This window comes from Callithrix jacchus, chromosome 13 (assembly GCF_049354715.1).
Source record: "Callithrix jacchus isolate 240 chromosome 13, calJac240_pri, whole genome shotgun sequence".
NCBI lineage: Eukaryota > Metazoa > Chordata > Mammalia > Primates > Cebidae > Callithrix > Callithrix jacchus.
The window spans coordinates 103,861,586-103,878,081 of NC_133514.1; the positions used below are offsets into that span (position 1 = coordinate 103,861,586).

General features: G+C 35.8%; 1 long non-coding RNA gene across 1 annotated transcript in view; it reads right to left on the reverse strand.

The window, feature by feature from the left end:
- Positions 1-16,496, reverse strand: part of LOC118146914 (uncharacterized) — a 336,502-nt gene that overhangs the window by 265,053 nt on the left and 54,953 nt on the right. The window contains exon 3 of the long non-coding RNA XR_013525346.1: positions 11,566-11,678. This is a non-coding gene — a long non-coding RNA (uncharacterized LOC118146914). The remainder of the gene's footprint in view (positions 1-11,565; positions 11,679-16,496) is intronic.

The window sequence follows — 16,496 nt, forward strand, 5'->3', positions numbered from 1 at the left end:
AGTGCTGCAATAAACATACATGTCCATGTGTATTTAAAATAGAATAATTTATATTATTTGGGGTATATACTCAGTAATGTGATTGCTGGGTCAAATAGTATTTCTGTCTTTAGGTCTTTGAGGAATCACCACACTGTCTTCCACAATGGGTAGGCACGAGTAAAAATTTTATGAAGAAGATGCCAAAAGCAATTGCAAGAAAAAATGAAAAATGGGACCAAATTAAATTAATGAGCTCTGTACAGCAAAAGAAACTATCAACGGTGTGAGCAGACAGCCTACAGAATGGGAGAAAAGTTTTGCAAACTGTGTATCTGATAAAGGTCTAATATCTAAAGTGTATAAGAAACTTAAATGTACAAGAAAAAAACACCACCATTAAATAGTATATAAAGGACATGAGCAGACACTTTTCGAAAAAAACATATATGCAGCCAACAATTATATTTTTAAAAACTCAACATCACTGATCATTAGAGAAATGTGAATCAAAACCACAACGAGATAGCATCTCACACCAGTCAGAATGGCTATTACTAAAAAGTCAAAAAATTACAAATGTTGGCAAGTTTCTGGAGAAAAGAGAATATTTATACACTGTTGATCGGAATATGAGTTAGTTCCTGACTTACTTCATATACATTATATTAAAATTTGAATCGTAAACTTATTGGCAATATACATTTTATATCTCTCTAAAAGTCTAAGCCACCTTTTTTTTAAAAAAAGAAGCATAAAATATTATATGTTTATTTTGGTTTAGGAGATTATTGCAATTACAGTATTCAAGATTTTATAAATTATGCAATAGAGAGAATATTTTATAATGGGATACATAATTTTCATATTTTAATATATATTATGTATATACATAATATATATATATAAATCAGCACTTATAAAGTAAACAGAATGGAAAGTGGATCTTCAAGGAACTTACATATTAAAAGGTAAAACCATTTGGGAAATGCTGTGACCTCTTTATTAAAGGTCAGCCATTATCACGATAGTGCACACACACACATGAAATAATACCCATGGCAGACCAAATCATAGTTACCACCAAGGTAGATGATGGGAAAGTGCTTTGTGGTTTTTGTTTTTGTTTTTTAGATAGAGTCTTGTTCTGTTGCCAAGCCTGGAGTGCGGTGGTGCAATCTTGGCTCACTGCAACCTCTGCCTGCAGGGTTCAAGTGATTCTCCTGCCTCAGACTCTGGAATGGCTAGAATTACAGGAGGGCACCACCATGCCAGGCTGATTTTTGTATTTTTAGTAGAGATGGAGTTTCAACATATTGGTCAGGCTGGTCTTGAACACCTGACCTCGTGATCCACCTGCCTTGGCCTCCCAAAGTGATGGGATTTTTGTAGCTGAAGTCTCAAAAGGCAAAGAGGCTTGCTAAAGCCACCAAGTTAGACAACGTCAAAACCAGCTTGGCATGATTTTGGGGTGTGTGTGTGTGTGTGTGTGTGTTATGGGGGTGGGCATATTTTACGGTTGGTGAAATATTTAAGGGAAGGAATGAAGCTGTACAAGATACAGAGCACAACTTTCAAATTAGAAAAATAAAGTCCAAATATGCATTCTCTCAATACTTTAAGTCTTTTGATCTTAAGCTCGCTACTATTTCAGCTGAATTCCAGTCCTCAGAGTGTAAAATATAATCAAAGTAGGATGCGTTTCTGTGAGATTTATAGTACTGTTCTGTCATTAGAATTCTAAACTGTGTAGAAAAAAAAGCTAGTGGAATAGCCCATATTTTTTTAAATAAACAGACCGGAAAGAGGATAAACTCTACACTTTATTCATTTGCTTATCTTGCATGTGTTTTTATGCTTTTTTTTTTTGGTTTGGGAATGCTCAGCAGATAGAATCAGTATCTCTGTGACACACTGTGCATTTGCATATTGAGGAAGGAGATCTGGAACTGGAGACAAGCCATGGGGCAAACAAGCCATCAGAGCGGCAGGATCCCATCTTCAGGAAAAGGACCTTGCTAATGAAGAGAACTACATGGGAATGCCAACAATAACTTAAATAAATCCTCCAAAATCCTCTCTAACTTTCTATATAAAGCCTTCTTCAAAATTTTCCATAACCTATTAAAACATCTTAATGAGTATCATATTGAGATGGAAGGAGGTCATTACATTGTGTGGAAAATTTGCATTAATAGCTAAAAAGGTATTGGTTTCTTACTCCTTAGCATCTGCTAGTGAGTTCTTATAATTTTTTTCCCCTCAGTTTTAAGGTGACCTTGTTCTTTTTCTTCCTAATTTATAGTCCCAAGAGGAGGATAGTCCAAAAAATGGTTATAAAGAAATGCTAGTTTTATGAATGTGCTTACTGTCAAACTAACATTCAAAAAGAGACAAACTCCTTTTATCCTGTAGACTGTTCTAGATGGGGTGGTATTGGATTTGGGGGATTACCCTGTTTCAACAAAAACTACAATCATAGTGTCTGACATTTGTGGAGTGTTTACAGTGTGCCAGGCTCTGTTCTAAGTACTGTGCATAAATTAACCTATTTATAACTTGTAACAACCCTGTGAGCTCAATGCTAATATTGTCCCCGTGCCACATGTACTAGTATGTTCTCATGCTGCTATGAAGAAATACCTGAGACTGGGTATTTCATAAAGGAAAGAGGTTTAATTGACTCACAGTTCAGCATGGCTGGTGAGGCCTTTGGAAACTTACAATCATGGCAGAAGGCACCACTTCACAGGGCAGCAGTAAAGAGAATGAGTGTCAGCAGGGAAAAGCCAGAGGCTTATAAAACCATCAGATCTCATGAGAACTCACTCACTATTAGGAGAGCAGCATGGGAGAAACCATCCCCAGGATCCAATTACCTCCCATTGGTTCCCTCCCACGAAATGTGGGAATTATGAAGATTGCAATTCAACCCGAGATTGGGTGAGGACACAGCCAAACCATATCACTTCACATGGGGAGATTGGGGCAGAAGGAGATCAAGTAACTCGCCCATTGTCGCATAACTACTGTCTGGTGAAGAAGGATTAAAATTGAGACAATTTGACTGCTTACATTAGTACAAACTAGAACTTAGCTTCTTTTATTGAACAAAATAGAACTACCATTGTCCAAGTTGCCGTTTGCTTCCAGGTAATCATGAGACATCCGTGCAGAATTTAGCAGCTCAATGGAGTTTATGAATTCTCAAGTACTGAATATTACAGTTTAAGTGTCTCTAGGTTTAAGTTTGAAGGCCTCATTCTGCAGCTGAACATTCTGAGAACAGTTATAAAGTTAGCATACAAAAGAACTAAAAGTAATGTGGAGAACTCGAAGTTGTCCTCAGGTCCTCTAAACGCTTTTAATCATTTTATTTTGAGCCTGCATCAAAGCTTAGAGCACTACAAGAGAAGGCCCTAAGCATTCGTATGTTATCACATGTTTGGAAAACTTACTTGTACTGATACAAATAGTTTCAATAAATGTAAAGCACTGCACACCAGGCAATAGGTTATGTATTTTTATACACAATGGCTAACTTATAATTTTTAATCATTTTACAGGTGACATAGCTAGAACATAAATTACATATGGTTTTTGATCTTGCTTAATTCCAGGAATGGCTTTTCTATTTCTCAGCAAGCTTCTGTAATGGATGTTGAACTGTCCACTGAGATCCCTGTTCTTCCGCTTCTAGCTTTTCCCTCTGAGAGCTGCCTAAGCTAAATGGAGCTTTTACATCCAAGGCCATGTCCCCTCTCCCAGGGCAGCGCCTATTCAATGGATATATGGGCCAATTTTCAAAGATGATCTCAGCCTCCAGGTACTCAGTGTGATGGTGGCTCTGGCAGAGGCCATACAGTGACTACATGACCGTCCAACTTCTCTGTGTGCTTATCTTGCTTCTTTCCTTTTCCTTCACAGTTGTGAATCCCAGAAGTCTTCCCAGCAAACATCCTGCAGGTTCATCTGTACCTCAGAGTCTGCTTTCAGGGAAATCGGATGTGTGACATTTAACTATGCATTTCTTGGAATTAAGAAATTCTTACCAAGTGCTAAGGATAGATCTATTTATAGGTGCTGTGAACATGAATGCTAATGCATATAAATGTATATTTATAAATACAAATATAAATACATCTCTCTCTCTCTCTCTCTCTCTCTCTCTCTCTCTCTCTCTCTGCTCATCCACCCCTGGCCCCCAAGAACACATATGCTCACAATCTGAATACCATTCCTTCGAAAAAATGTGCTTGGCAATAGCATTTCATGTTTGTTGTTCTTAGATCACAATTTGACATTGCTGGGCCCCGACATTTATTTTATCTTGTTGTTATACTTCAAAGTTTTAGAATACATGTGTAGAATGTGAAGCTTTGTTACATATGTATACACCTGCTATGATGGTTTGCTGCACCCATCAACCGGTCATCTACATTGGGTATTTCTCCTAATGGTCTCACTCCCCTAGCCTCCCACCTGCTGACAGGTCCTGCGTGAGATGTTCCTATTCCTGTGTCCATGCGTTCTCATTGTTCAGTTCCCACTTATGAGTGGGAATGTTTGGTGTTTGGTTTTTTGTTCCAGTGGTAGTTTTCAGAATGATGTTTCCAGCTTCATCCATGTCCCTGCAAAAGACATGAACTCATTCTTCTTTATGGCTGCATAGTATTCCATGGCGTATGTGGGCCCCCATGTTTTAACACTTCAGCTGTACTTTGACTCAAAGTTGTGAGGGAACTAGTTCGATTTGAAAACATCATGTGCATAAGGTTAGTTTCCTGGGGCTGCCATAGCAATGTATCACAAGACAACAGAAATGTTCTGCAGGCTGGAAGCCTGAAATCAAGTTGTTGTGAAGGGCATGCTCCCTCTGAAGACTCTTGGGAAGAATCCTTCCAGCTTTGGTGGCCCCAGGTGCTCCTCGGCTTGTAGCAAAAAAATTTAAATATCTGCCTTCATCTTTATGTTGGTTTCTTTCTATATCTCTCTGTGTCCTCTCCTCTTCTTATAAAGATACTCATCACTGGATTTAGCGACCAGGCTAAACCACAGAGAGCTTCAACTTGAAATTGTGAACTAACAATGTCTATAAAGACCCTACTTCCAAGTAAGTCTGAGGTTCTGAGTTGAATGGATTTGGAGGGACACTATGTAATCCACTACTTGAACAAATGAGTTATTCACTGCAGAGACTCCTCACCCTTACCCAGTAATTTCGGCCTCCCCACCTCTGCCTAACTGTTTCTGTTGAGAACACAGTCAGTTTTCCCCAGGGGCTTCTCCTCCAATACTATCACATCAGAATTTGGGATTTACTTCGCATTAACTTTTGTACCCCTAAAGCCCAGTTCACTGAGAGGGTGTATTAGCCAAGGTTCCGTGTGAGAACTAAACCAATAGAATGATAAGGTAGGATATAAAAAGATTTATTTCAAGAAATTGACTTACACAATTGTGGGGCTGGCAAATCTGAAATTCATAGGGCAAGTTAGTAGGCTGCAAACTCCCAGGCAGCAGTTGGCACTGTGGTGCACAGCTGGGAGTTCTTCCACAGGGAAACCTCAGTTTTGCTCTTAAGACCTTGAACTGATTGGATGAGACTCACTCACACTATTAAAAACAATCTCCTTCTTTATACTTAAAAAAAAAAGTCAATGACTATAGATTTTAACTACTTGTGCCTCAAATATCTTCATAGCAACACCTAGATTGAATAGCTGGATACTATAGTCTAGCCAAGCTGATTCATCAAACTATCACAGGTGGGTAATGTATTATTGTCTTAACTACTCCACCTGACCCTGGGAGGCTTTATTTGGCAATATTAAAAATTGATTTTGTTTCCTTCTAGGTAATCATGGCTATAGTACAAAAATACTCATTGAGATTTTTAAAAAATAAACATTTTACTATTTGGACCCTGAAACTTTAATCTTTTATAGAGCAGATTAACATAAGTATATTCTAAAGAGACAATCCTCAAAACATATGTGGGCATATACTGCATCTTTCTTTATGCTAACGAAAGCTGGACACACACAAGTATATCAATTTCTCATTTGGTAACTTACCCAAGGTCCCCAATTGATGAATAGGAGAGCCTAGATTTGAACTCATGCCTACCTAATGGCAGAACTAAAGCTTATTTTGAGTTAAATTCATTAAAGCATTAGGTAGATGGGCCAGGGTCAGAATTCAGTGTTCCTTATTGTCCAATGTTACTTCTCATTTATCACACTAAAGATGTTCAGAATTATAAAATGGAGACAAAAAGGCAGAGTGCCTCCTCTGAAGGAGGACAGATATTATAACCTCCAAGTTATACGTAGCTTAAAAATGTTATTTTAATTTTAAACCTTATGTTATTCAAATATAGCCCAAAATAAATCTATTTAGGTTTATATAGGCTGGTATGTCTCATGTGATCAATGATAATAGCAGAGCATTAGAATTACGTTCTATGAGAAAACCTAATTACAAACTTGGTTTAGGTGAACTAAATATTATTCTTATGATGACTGGTAAATATTTACAGGCATAATTCAGTAAGATACTCATTCTTCTTTTCTAATAAGGCTCAATTCCAAGATAATTTTCTTAGAAGATTTTTAGTCAGGGTTCTCCAAAGAAACAGAATAAATATGTTTGTGTGTGTGTGTGTGTGTGTGTGTGTGTGTGTGTGTGTGTATATATATATATATATATATATATATATGTAATATACATAGATTTAGTATAGATATATAAATACTGACATATGAGAGGGGACTCATTAAGAAAATTGTCTTCCATGAATATGGAGACTGGTAAGTCCCACACTCAGCCATCTGTAAGCTGGAGAACCAGAAAAGTGGGTAGCATGGCTCAGTCCAAGTCTGAGGCCTCAGAACCAGGGAAGCTGACTGTGAAACTCACAGTTCAAGGTCAAAGGCCTGGAAACCTAAGGAACCACGGACAAGTCCAAGAGTCTGAAGGCTGGAGAACCTGAGACAGACCCATCCACAGAGAAAAGAGATCAAGTTAGCAAATTTGCCTTTCCCCTGCCTTTCTGTTCTATCCTGGCACTTGGCAGATTGGGTGGTTCATGCCCTATTTGGGTGAGGACAGATCTTCCTTACACAGGCCACTGATTCACTCTTCTCTGGAAATACCCTCACACACTTACCCCAAAACAATGTTAAACCAGCTCTCAGGGTGTCCTTTAATCCAGTTAAGGTGATACATAAAATTAACCATCACAGAAGTGAAATAAAACTAAGTCTCAGAAACAAAAACAGCAGAGCACCATGATTCAGGTCCTAAATATTTCTAAATATGAACATATTTTTACTTGCCATAAAATTTAAAAACTTGAAATACTGCAGCAGGCTTGAACAAGAAAAACTTATTAACCAATCTCAGGCTACTGTAATGTATCTTTCATGGTCAGGCAGCTTTGTGAAGCAAATTGGAGTCAACTTTCGTCAGCTAGGACATACTTTCTTAAATCTTATTTTGTGTCTATTATTCCTTGTTAATCTCCGAACTTCTAAAGTTTGACAGTGATTACCTGAATGATCATATTATCACAAGGAATATTGCCTACAACTTAGTGTAATTACTCAGCTCTCATATTCTCTATGAAGGCAATGGGATTTATTTTATTATTTATTTATTTTGAGATAGAGTCTCACTCTGTTGCACAGGCTAGAGTACAGTGGCACAATCATGGCTCATTGCAGCCTCAACCTCCGAGGCTCAAGATATCCTGTTACTTCAGCTTTTCATGCAGCTAGGACTACAGGCATATACCACCACACCCAGCTAATTTTTTTTGTATATATATATATATATATATTTTTTTTTTTTTTTTTTTGGTAGAGATTGAGTTTCACCATGTTTCCTAGGCTGGTCTTGAACTCCTGGACTGAAACAATCTACCCACCCTGGCCTCCAAGAGTGCTGGGATTACAGACATTAGCCACTGTGACTGGCCTGGCAATGGGATTTTCAAGGATCAGCAGGAATAGATTATATAATTTAGAAGTTCTCCCATTTCTTCTGTTCTTCTCTAGTATACAATAACTTAACTAATTTTCACATTTGAAATTGTTTTCCATTGGTAAACAGTCATGTATGCCTAAGAATATTTAATAGCATTTGCCTTCCTGGTACACTTAAGCATTCCACTGAGTCTTGGTTTTTTCACAGGGGTACATAGCCCCACCTTGCAAAATGCTGATTTCAGCTGTGGCAACATAACAGGATAATTATGAATAGGAAGGTATATGCACATTGTAACAGGGTGTGACAAATTCAGAGCTAAAGCACAGAGCTTATCTGAGAGAACAGCATCAGTAAGGGAAATGCATATTTTTACATAAGTTCATTTGAATAATGAGGGATTTGGTGTACTAGTGGATTGAACTGTGTTTTCTGCAAATTAGTATGTTGAACCCCTAACCCACAATGTGACTATATTTGGAGACAGTCGATTTACAGAAGTAATTCTGACTAAATGGGGTCATAAGGGTAGGGCCTTCATCCAATAGGAATAATGTCCTTTTAAGAAGAGGAAGAGACACCAGGGCCATGGGTGTGCACAGATACATTAACCCGCATGTATGCAGAGTTAAGGAAAAAGAGCTGGCCCTGAGTCAAAGTATGAGACCACTATGAAAAACTGAAGTGCTAACTTGCAAATTTGAAATTTAGATTTTATGGAACTCCCACAACCAGGAACCTCATGGGATTCAATATCAACAAATTTTCTAGATCACAGTACTTTTCATTTGAAAGGTGATTTTAAAAATCTGGTACTTCAATTCAGGGGCCTAGCCTGAGCCATGGTCCAAAGCCATGAGTCAATTGCAAAGAGTCCGGAGAGCTGTAGTTAAGAGGCGCTATATGCAATGGTACAAAATGTAATATGTTGTATGGATTATTTGTCCAGAAATCACTAAATTACTCTTTTTCATGTTTGCACATGAAAATACAAAAAGTGAAGCTGACTTGAAATCAAAATGAAACAGACTCACCTATTTATGTTGACTTAGTTAAAGAACAGAATTGACTCAAGAGCATATAAGATGAGAAGTAAATTGGTTTTTAAAGATTTTTTTCCAACATTTGAAAACACGACATATGGCTTTTCTTATGCTCTCCCCTCCACCGGTGCAAAATTACTATGTGCTTTTTCTGATCATCCAAGCCTGAAGCCTTGGAGCTAGCTATGCCAACTTCAGGGCCTTCAAGAATATATGCACATAAGACTAAGGAAAGAAGAGGGCTTCTTACTGCACGGCCATCAATAAGCCTGGCACATTTCACCCACATTTCACCTGGCATTTTTGATCTCTGCTACAGGGATTCTACTTACTTTTTTCAACTCCTCTTTCCAGATCTATTCAGCCACCAAAGCTTGTAGCTGTTTATTTCCTGTTTCTCTTTCTCATGCTTTCCTTTCTGTTTTATAGCAATCACCATAATTAAGCCCATATCCCTCAGTTTTCCACAACATTCTCGTATACGGAATTTTATTTTTACTAATTTTTCTCTTCAATCAAGCCAAGAATGTGTCATCAAATTAATGTTTAAAAAAATCCTTCAATCATAAGCTCCTGCTAAAGAATGTGCTAAATTTTCCCATTTCCAACAGACTAAGCACAGACATTACTGGAGTGTTAAGGTTGGTTGTAGCCAGGAAGAAAACTGCCCCTCAACCCCTCTTTACACTGCACCTTCCAACCAACTAAACTGGTCTTTCATGAATATGGAGCTTCTCATCACTGTGGTTTGGCTTATATTAGGCTTTATTGATAATGCTCTTTCAGTTCCTCTGTGTCACTTATTGAAGTCTTCCCAGCCTCCAAGCCCTAATTCATAGAAAGCATCTTTTTTCAGTAAATTTTCCCTTTCTAACATGGTTCAAACTGAATGTTCTCTTGTATGATATTCTGTGTCATGTAGAACCTTTAACTATCATCAATTATCAATAATAATATAAATCATAAGTATCATCCACATATCTTATTTGGTATTGTGAATTATTTTTGAATATGTATTATATCCTTGTTTCTACACTTACATTTGGTCTCTGAGACTAGGTTCTGTTATATTTTCAGGTTAGACAAAAAATTTAAATTTTTATTAACGTAGATAATATGCAATAAGTCGCTTGCAAACACTATTAGTAGACACTAAATGACACAAATTGTTGTAATTTGTATCCTAGCAGATTAGTTCCTATAGATCTGGGTTAATGAAATACATATATTTATCAGAAATTTTAAATAAAATATGTTATAAATCACTTTATATATATTTAGAGATTAACAAATTCTACTAACTAAATAAAATAATATAGTTATTGAATAATTGCATGCTAAAATTTTGTTATAATCAAAAACGTATTGTCTTATTTTGGTAATGGGCATGTTTTAAAATTAGTGTGGTGATGATTGCACAGCTCCGTAAATGTACTAAAAATATACACTTAATGGAGGTGAATTTTATGTATCTAAATCATACCTCAATAAAACTGTTAAAAATTATATCATCATGTCTACAATAATATTGCTTCTTAAAGATATTTGTTTAAATTATTTTTAAAATCCAGCAGCCACCATCAACCATTTGAATTTCAGTTTATCACCTCACCATGACATGTTTATCTGAATTACAGAATGCCATTTCTACTGCCAATATTTTATTTTCCTTTGCATTTCCTCAAGATTAAAGTACCCAAGAAATTTTCTATAGACTTCCCAAATCACCTTTTATCATATTCTTTGCCACGGCCATACTGAGGAAAATGATACCAAACTCATATATATGTTTACATGCACACACACACACATGCACATAATTTAACATGTGGGTTCCATTAGCTTACCTAGGCTTTCATTGGAATATGCAGTAAAAACACATGGCAATTTCAGGCAGAACAAGGACAAATCTAGGCCAAAGCCCTCCTTTAACAAACAGCTGTATTGCATAGCAGGCGCATTCGGAATGCCATCCAATTAACACTGAATATTTCTCTCAGTCAATACATCGTTAACTTAATTCCTTTCAAATTGAACTTGTTCTGTTCCAATATTGGCACATTAGGAGTTATTATCACTCTGCTTCTGCTGAACGGTTCTGGTGCAAGCCTGTGCAGAACATACTGCTGTTCACCCTCCTACACCCAAAAGTATAATGGTCCCAGCAGTGCCTCCTGCACCTGAGCACGTATCAATGCATTCTAAACTAGCACATCATAACTCTTCTTGGCTATGATGATAATATACTGGAAGTAAACCTTTTAATCTAACTAAATAAAACAAATATACTTGTACACACACAGTCTGCTTCCATCAATACTCTACATGAATAGAATCTGACTGCTCTAGTCAAGTAGTTTTCTGGGTCTCAGAGTCCTTTTCTATGCCTTTTGGTGCTTATGACTTGCAATTTTTATGTTATCCCATAGTTCATTTAACTCTCCTTTCCTCCTCATAAAATTGTAGGCTTCAGTGCTTGACTGAAGGTGGTGCAATGAAAATGCAAAAGATGAGCTCAGAAGTTTGGTTTTCTTCTCTGATAACACAGACTTACCTCAAGCCCATGGCTCCGGACTCTGTTCTCCTCCCCTCTACAATCTGATCAGAAGCCTCTGCTTGTATATTTTCTTCCCAGACTAATTTGACACTGGCTGAGGGTGGGTTGGCCTGGAGGGAGTAGTGAAAGAAATAAACAAATAATAAATTCCAAAAGGAAATGAGGTTTATCTATTCAGTTCCATTTGCACTGGCTTTCCTCTCAGTGTCAGACATTTAGATTAGGTCTTCACACCTGGAAGTAGCAGGGGAATAGTTATTCTAGTTTGTTGTTTTTTTCTAATTTTTAAAAAATTATTATGGATACATAATAGTAATACGTATTTATGTAGTATTTGTGATATTTTGATATAAGCATGCAATATACATTGTATCTTGCATTGCCTGTATTTGATATACGATTGTATCCAAATATCACAGTAACTGAGATATTCATTACCTCAAGCATTTATCATTTCTTTGTGTTAGGAAAATTTCAATTTTTTTCTTTCCTTTATTTTCAAATATATAATAATTATTCTGCTTAACAGTGGTCTGAAGAATCTATTACGGTTTACAGTTAATGCTTCCCAAAATTACACCACCAGACCAGAGGCTGACTTATGCTTCAAAGAACTTGATTATAAGTGTTTAATTATACCTTAGATAATAAATAATGTTTGAGGTTTTAAATTTGTAGCCATTGTTAATGAAGTGCTGCAAACATTTCAGCAGAAAAAAAACCATATGTTTGTAGAAAAATAAGCAACATATGTAAGTTACTAATAATATCCATAAGAACAGCATTATATAATCTGGGTATAGGGACCTTTCAGTATATGACACATCATCTTCCAAATTACAAGATGTAGTAATGAAGCACAAAGAAAGGTGTTTTAAAATCATTAGATATGCTGAAGATTTTCTGTCAAATTAGAAAACGTGATAGAAAATGGATGCTTCCATTTCTTTAATAAAGAACAATTTTTTTTTACTACTACATTGTTTAAAGATGTGACATTGTTATAAAAGAAAAACATTCTACAAATTGCAGTGGTGTTCACATAAAAAGAATTGCTGAAAATTGCATAGTTTGATTATCTAAAGAAATCGAGTATGGATGATAAAATGAATATACTTGTATTTAATTGGAATATTGTGAAGGTTAATGAAATCAAACAACCTTGAAGGGATATGGGTGACGGTTAATATACCACACTGAATTTTTGGATTAATATTAAAAGACAACAATGTGACTCATTTCTGTTTTCTCCAATATTCAAACCAAGTGAAACTCTGGGGAATTATTAGAGAGACAAATTAAAACAACAGATGGACTTGCAGTTGCCTGCATAAGAATGTTTTCACAAAGCCTCTTGACAGTTTCAGAGATTCTAAGGTAGCCTGTTTACTTTCAAATCAAGAATGCTGCATTTTCTCCTCTTACCAGGCTGTCAATATCTGACCCCCATTACCCCAAAATAATTTCAAAACACTATGGGTGTATTTTCCTGGCTGTTTTATAAGATACATCTTATACGATATGTATAAGACTATTTTTTTAATGATAGAAGGAAAACATGTAGATGATTACTATCTCCCAAAATGTGAATCTTCATTTTGGTATTACATGAAAGCTATTTTTTTTTAAGGAATACAATTTCAACATGGATTTTAAAGAGAGCATCATCAATTTACTACTCTATCTTTATTCCACATAATTAAAAGATTCTGTTCATATTTTATGTATCATTGAGTTAGTCAGTCAAAGAACAGCTATGTTAACACCTAGTGTTGTAGAAGTTTTACCCCTAGAGTTTCAGGTCTACAGATAGGTAATTTTGTTTTCATTATTACTGAAGATGTTTTGAATAAATAAATATTTTGGTCACTCACTAGTCTAATCCTTATAGGAAAACTTCTTTTTTTTTCTTTTCATAAAAGATTTATGCAAATATCCAAAGTATGTAATGGGAACACTTGTGGGTAAAAAGTCCTAATTGTATAGCATGTAATTTCACTGATCATACTAAAGGTCCATGTAAAGAAGTCTATATGTTTATAAAATAAATTATCAAATTGGGCTCTAGGGTTTTCTGCTTCCAGTAACAGAGCAATGGCTTTTGCAGATGAATCTTCCTTCTGAGAACAACCAGAAATGCTAGAATTAAAAAAAAAAAAAAAAGGTTTCTGAAAGCATTACAGAGGCAAAATGAGATTTAAGGAATGACAATCACAGAAACGAAAAATACATCAAAATATGAACTCGAAATTAATACTACTTTTCTCTTTGAGGTGGTGACAGACTTTAAGAAGCTGAGCAGAGATTCTGGCAATGCTATGTGTATGAGAGCAAGCAAATTTCTCATATGGCCCACAGAGAAGGGACTCTGATAAAGGGTCTAGACTCTCAATTAGAACTGCTAGAGGATGAGCTCTTAAGGCATGGGTAAGCAAATGGATCAGCCTGCATAGTGACTAAAATCCAACTTGGAATCACATCAATTCTTGATTGGATTAAGGAGATGCATTCCTAGCCTAAATACTTACTGGAAGCAAAATGAAATGTCCTCAAGATAAATCTAGCCTTATCTCTACATTTTTTTTCACTAGTTATGTGAAGCAATCACTAAAACTGTCAGTGCATTTCATGAGACATGCTAACAGAATGAACAAAAAAGGAAAAACCCTAACGGTATTTGTATATTTATGTGTTTTATATGTGAATATATAATACATCTTTATACTTACATTGCCAGGTATTAATTTTTAAATAACCATTATTAGTATGCTTAAGACAGAAATGACAATAAAAATGTTACCGGAGAACTGGAAACAATAAAAAAATCAAACTTTCTATGAGTATAAAATATAATGACCTAAATGAAAAATTAATATACAAGCTTAACAGCAAATTAGTCAAAAAAACATAAGAGAGAATTAGTGAATTGCACAACAAGTAAATAGAAGATAGGAATGAAACATACAGAGAAAAAAAGGATGAGATGTAAAAAACACAGTGAAAAGATCTAAAATGTATTTAATTAGAGTCAGGGAAGAGGAGTGAAAGAGAATGGGGAAGATACAATAGCAGAAATGATCTATGGTCTTAGAAATCAAGATAATGATTACATTGGGAGAATAGGAATTGAAAGGGAGAATGAGAAAGGCTTAGAGTTTGGGCATATTCTTTTTCCTGATCTGGGTCCTTGACCAAAGGAGTGAAAATCATCTGTGCTGCACATTAAAAACATATGTGCCTTTCTCTATGTATTTTTCATTTCAATTTGAGGTAAAAATGTATAACAATAACAACAACAATAATAACAAACTATACAAATTCCAAAGCATAATGAATGCAATGAAGATACTCCTGTGCACAGCAGAGCAGAATTCCTGAAAACAAAACCCAGCCATATGATGCTTAAAAGATACATATCTTTAATAAAAGGATGAAGAAAGGTTGATTCTAAAAGGATTGAAAAAAGATAAATCAGGATCACCTTACCAAGAGAATGCTTATATAACTCTCAAAGTATTATGTAAAGTAGATATAAGGCATAAAGCAATACTAGATATAAAGAAGGACACTTCATAAGGATAAAACAACCAATCCACCAGAAAGATACAACACTTTTACATTTGTATGCAATCCAAAAGGTAGCTTCAACATATGGGAAGAGATATTTTAACAATCTCTCTTTATGTCTGATAAAATAAGCAGACCAAAAAATAAGTTAGACTACAGAAAATCTGCACAGGACAAGTATAAATTCAAACTGAATGTCAGTTATGACATGGAAAACAAGACAGAAAACACATATGATTTGCAAGTCCTGATAAAATATTCACCAAAAGTGAACTCGTCAAAATGTACCCACTCATTTTATAAATGAGAAAGTTGGACTAATTATCTCTGAGAGCGAGTGAAATGAGGCAATTGGCTCAAGGTTATAATGAAAATGATGGAGCACAGATCTGAGTCAGACCTCAGGTCCACATTGCTGCAGCCACTTCAACTTAAACAGGTGAGACACAAAGCATATTCTAATAAAGACTTTGCAACTTCATGTCTGGTTGCCTATACAAGAGGCTGCTCTGAAGATTGTGCCATAGATATAAAAAGGAAACGCTACTGACTGTCACTTCTATTGTAATGGTAAAATAGCCTCAGAGTGTGAGCAAATTCAGTGTCATAACATATTGAGGGAAGGTTTCAATTTATATTTGACAACATGATTAGAGTATAATGACCCAAACATAAGTTATAATAGGTGATTGTAACTTTCTAAATCCTACTCTAGTACTCTAGACATTTGGTAGTATCAGGGAGGTCTACAGGTACTTTGCTGTGTATATATTGGAAGAGAGCATGACTCTTCCCTAAATTTTCTGTAGAAATAAGAACAGATATAGAACAAACAGTATAAATCTTTGGTTAGTGCTCTATATACAAAATATTAACATTAGCAATGGCTGTAAGATTGAACATTCTATGCAATTAGTATATTAGCTAATTTTTTTTCTTTTAATTTTACTTGAGACAGAATCCTGCTCTATCACCAAAGCTACAGTGCCGTCACAGAATCTTGGCTCACTGCAACCTCTGCCTTCTGGGTTCAAGTGATTCTTGTGACTCAGCCTCATGAGTAGTTGGGATTACAGGCATGCCCCACCATGCTTGGATAATTTTTGTATTTTTGGCAGAGACAGGGTTTCAACATGTTTCCTAGTCTGGTCCTGAACTCCTGATCTCAGGTGATCTGCCCACCTCGGCCTCACAAAGAGCTGGGATTAGAGGCTTGAACCCCCAACTCTGGCCTTAGCTAACATTTTTTTGGACTCTCACCGTGTGTTAGGCATTGTGCTATATAATTTATATATATATTATCACATTTAGTCTTCAAAAGAAAATTTTAAGTATCATTCTCCCTTTTTAACTGATGAAAT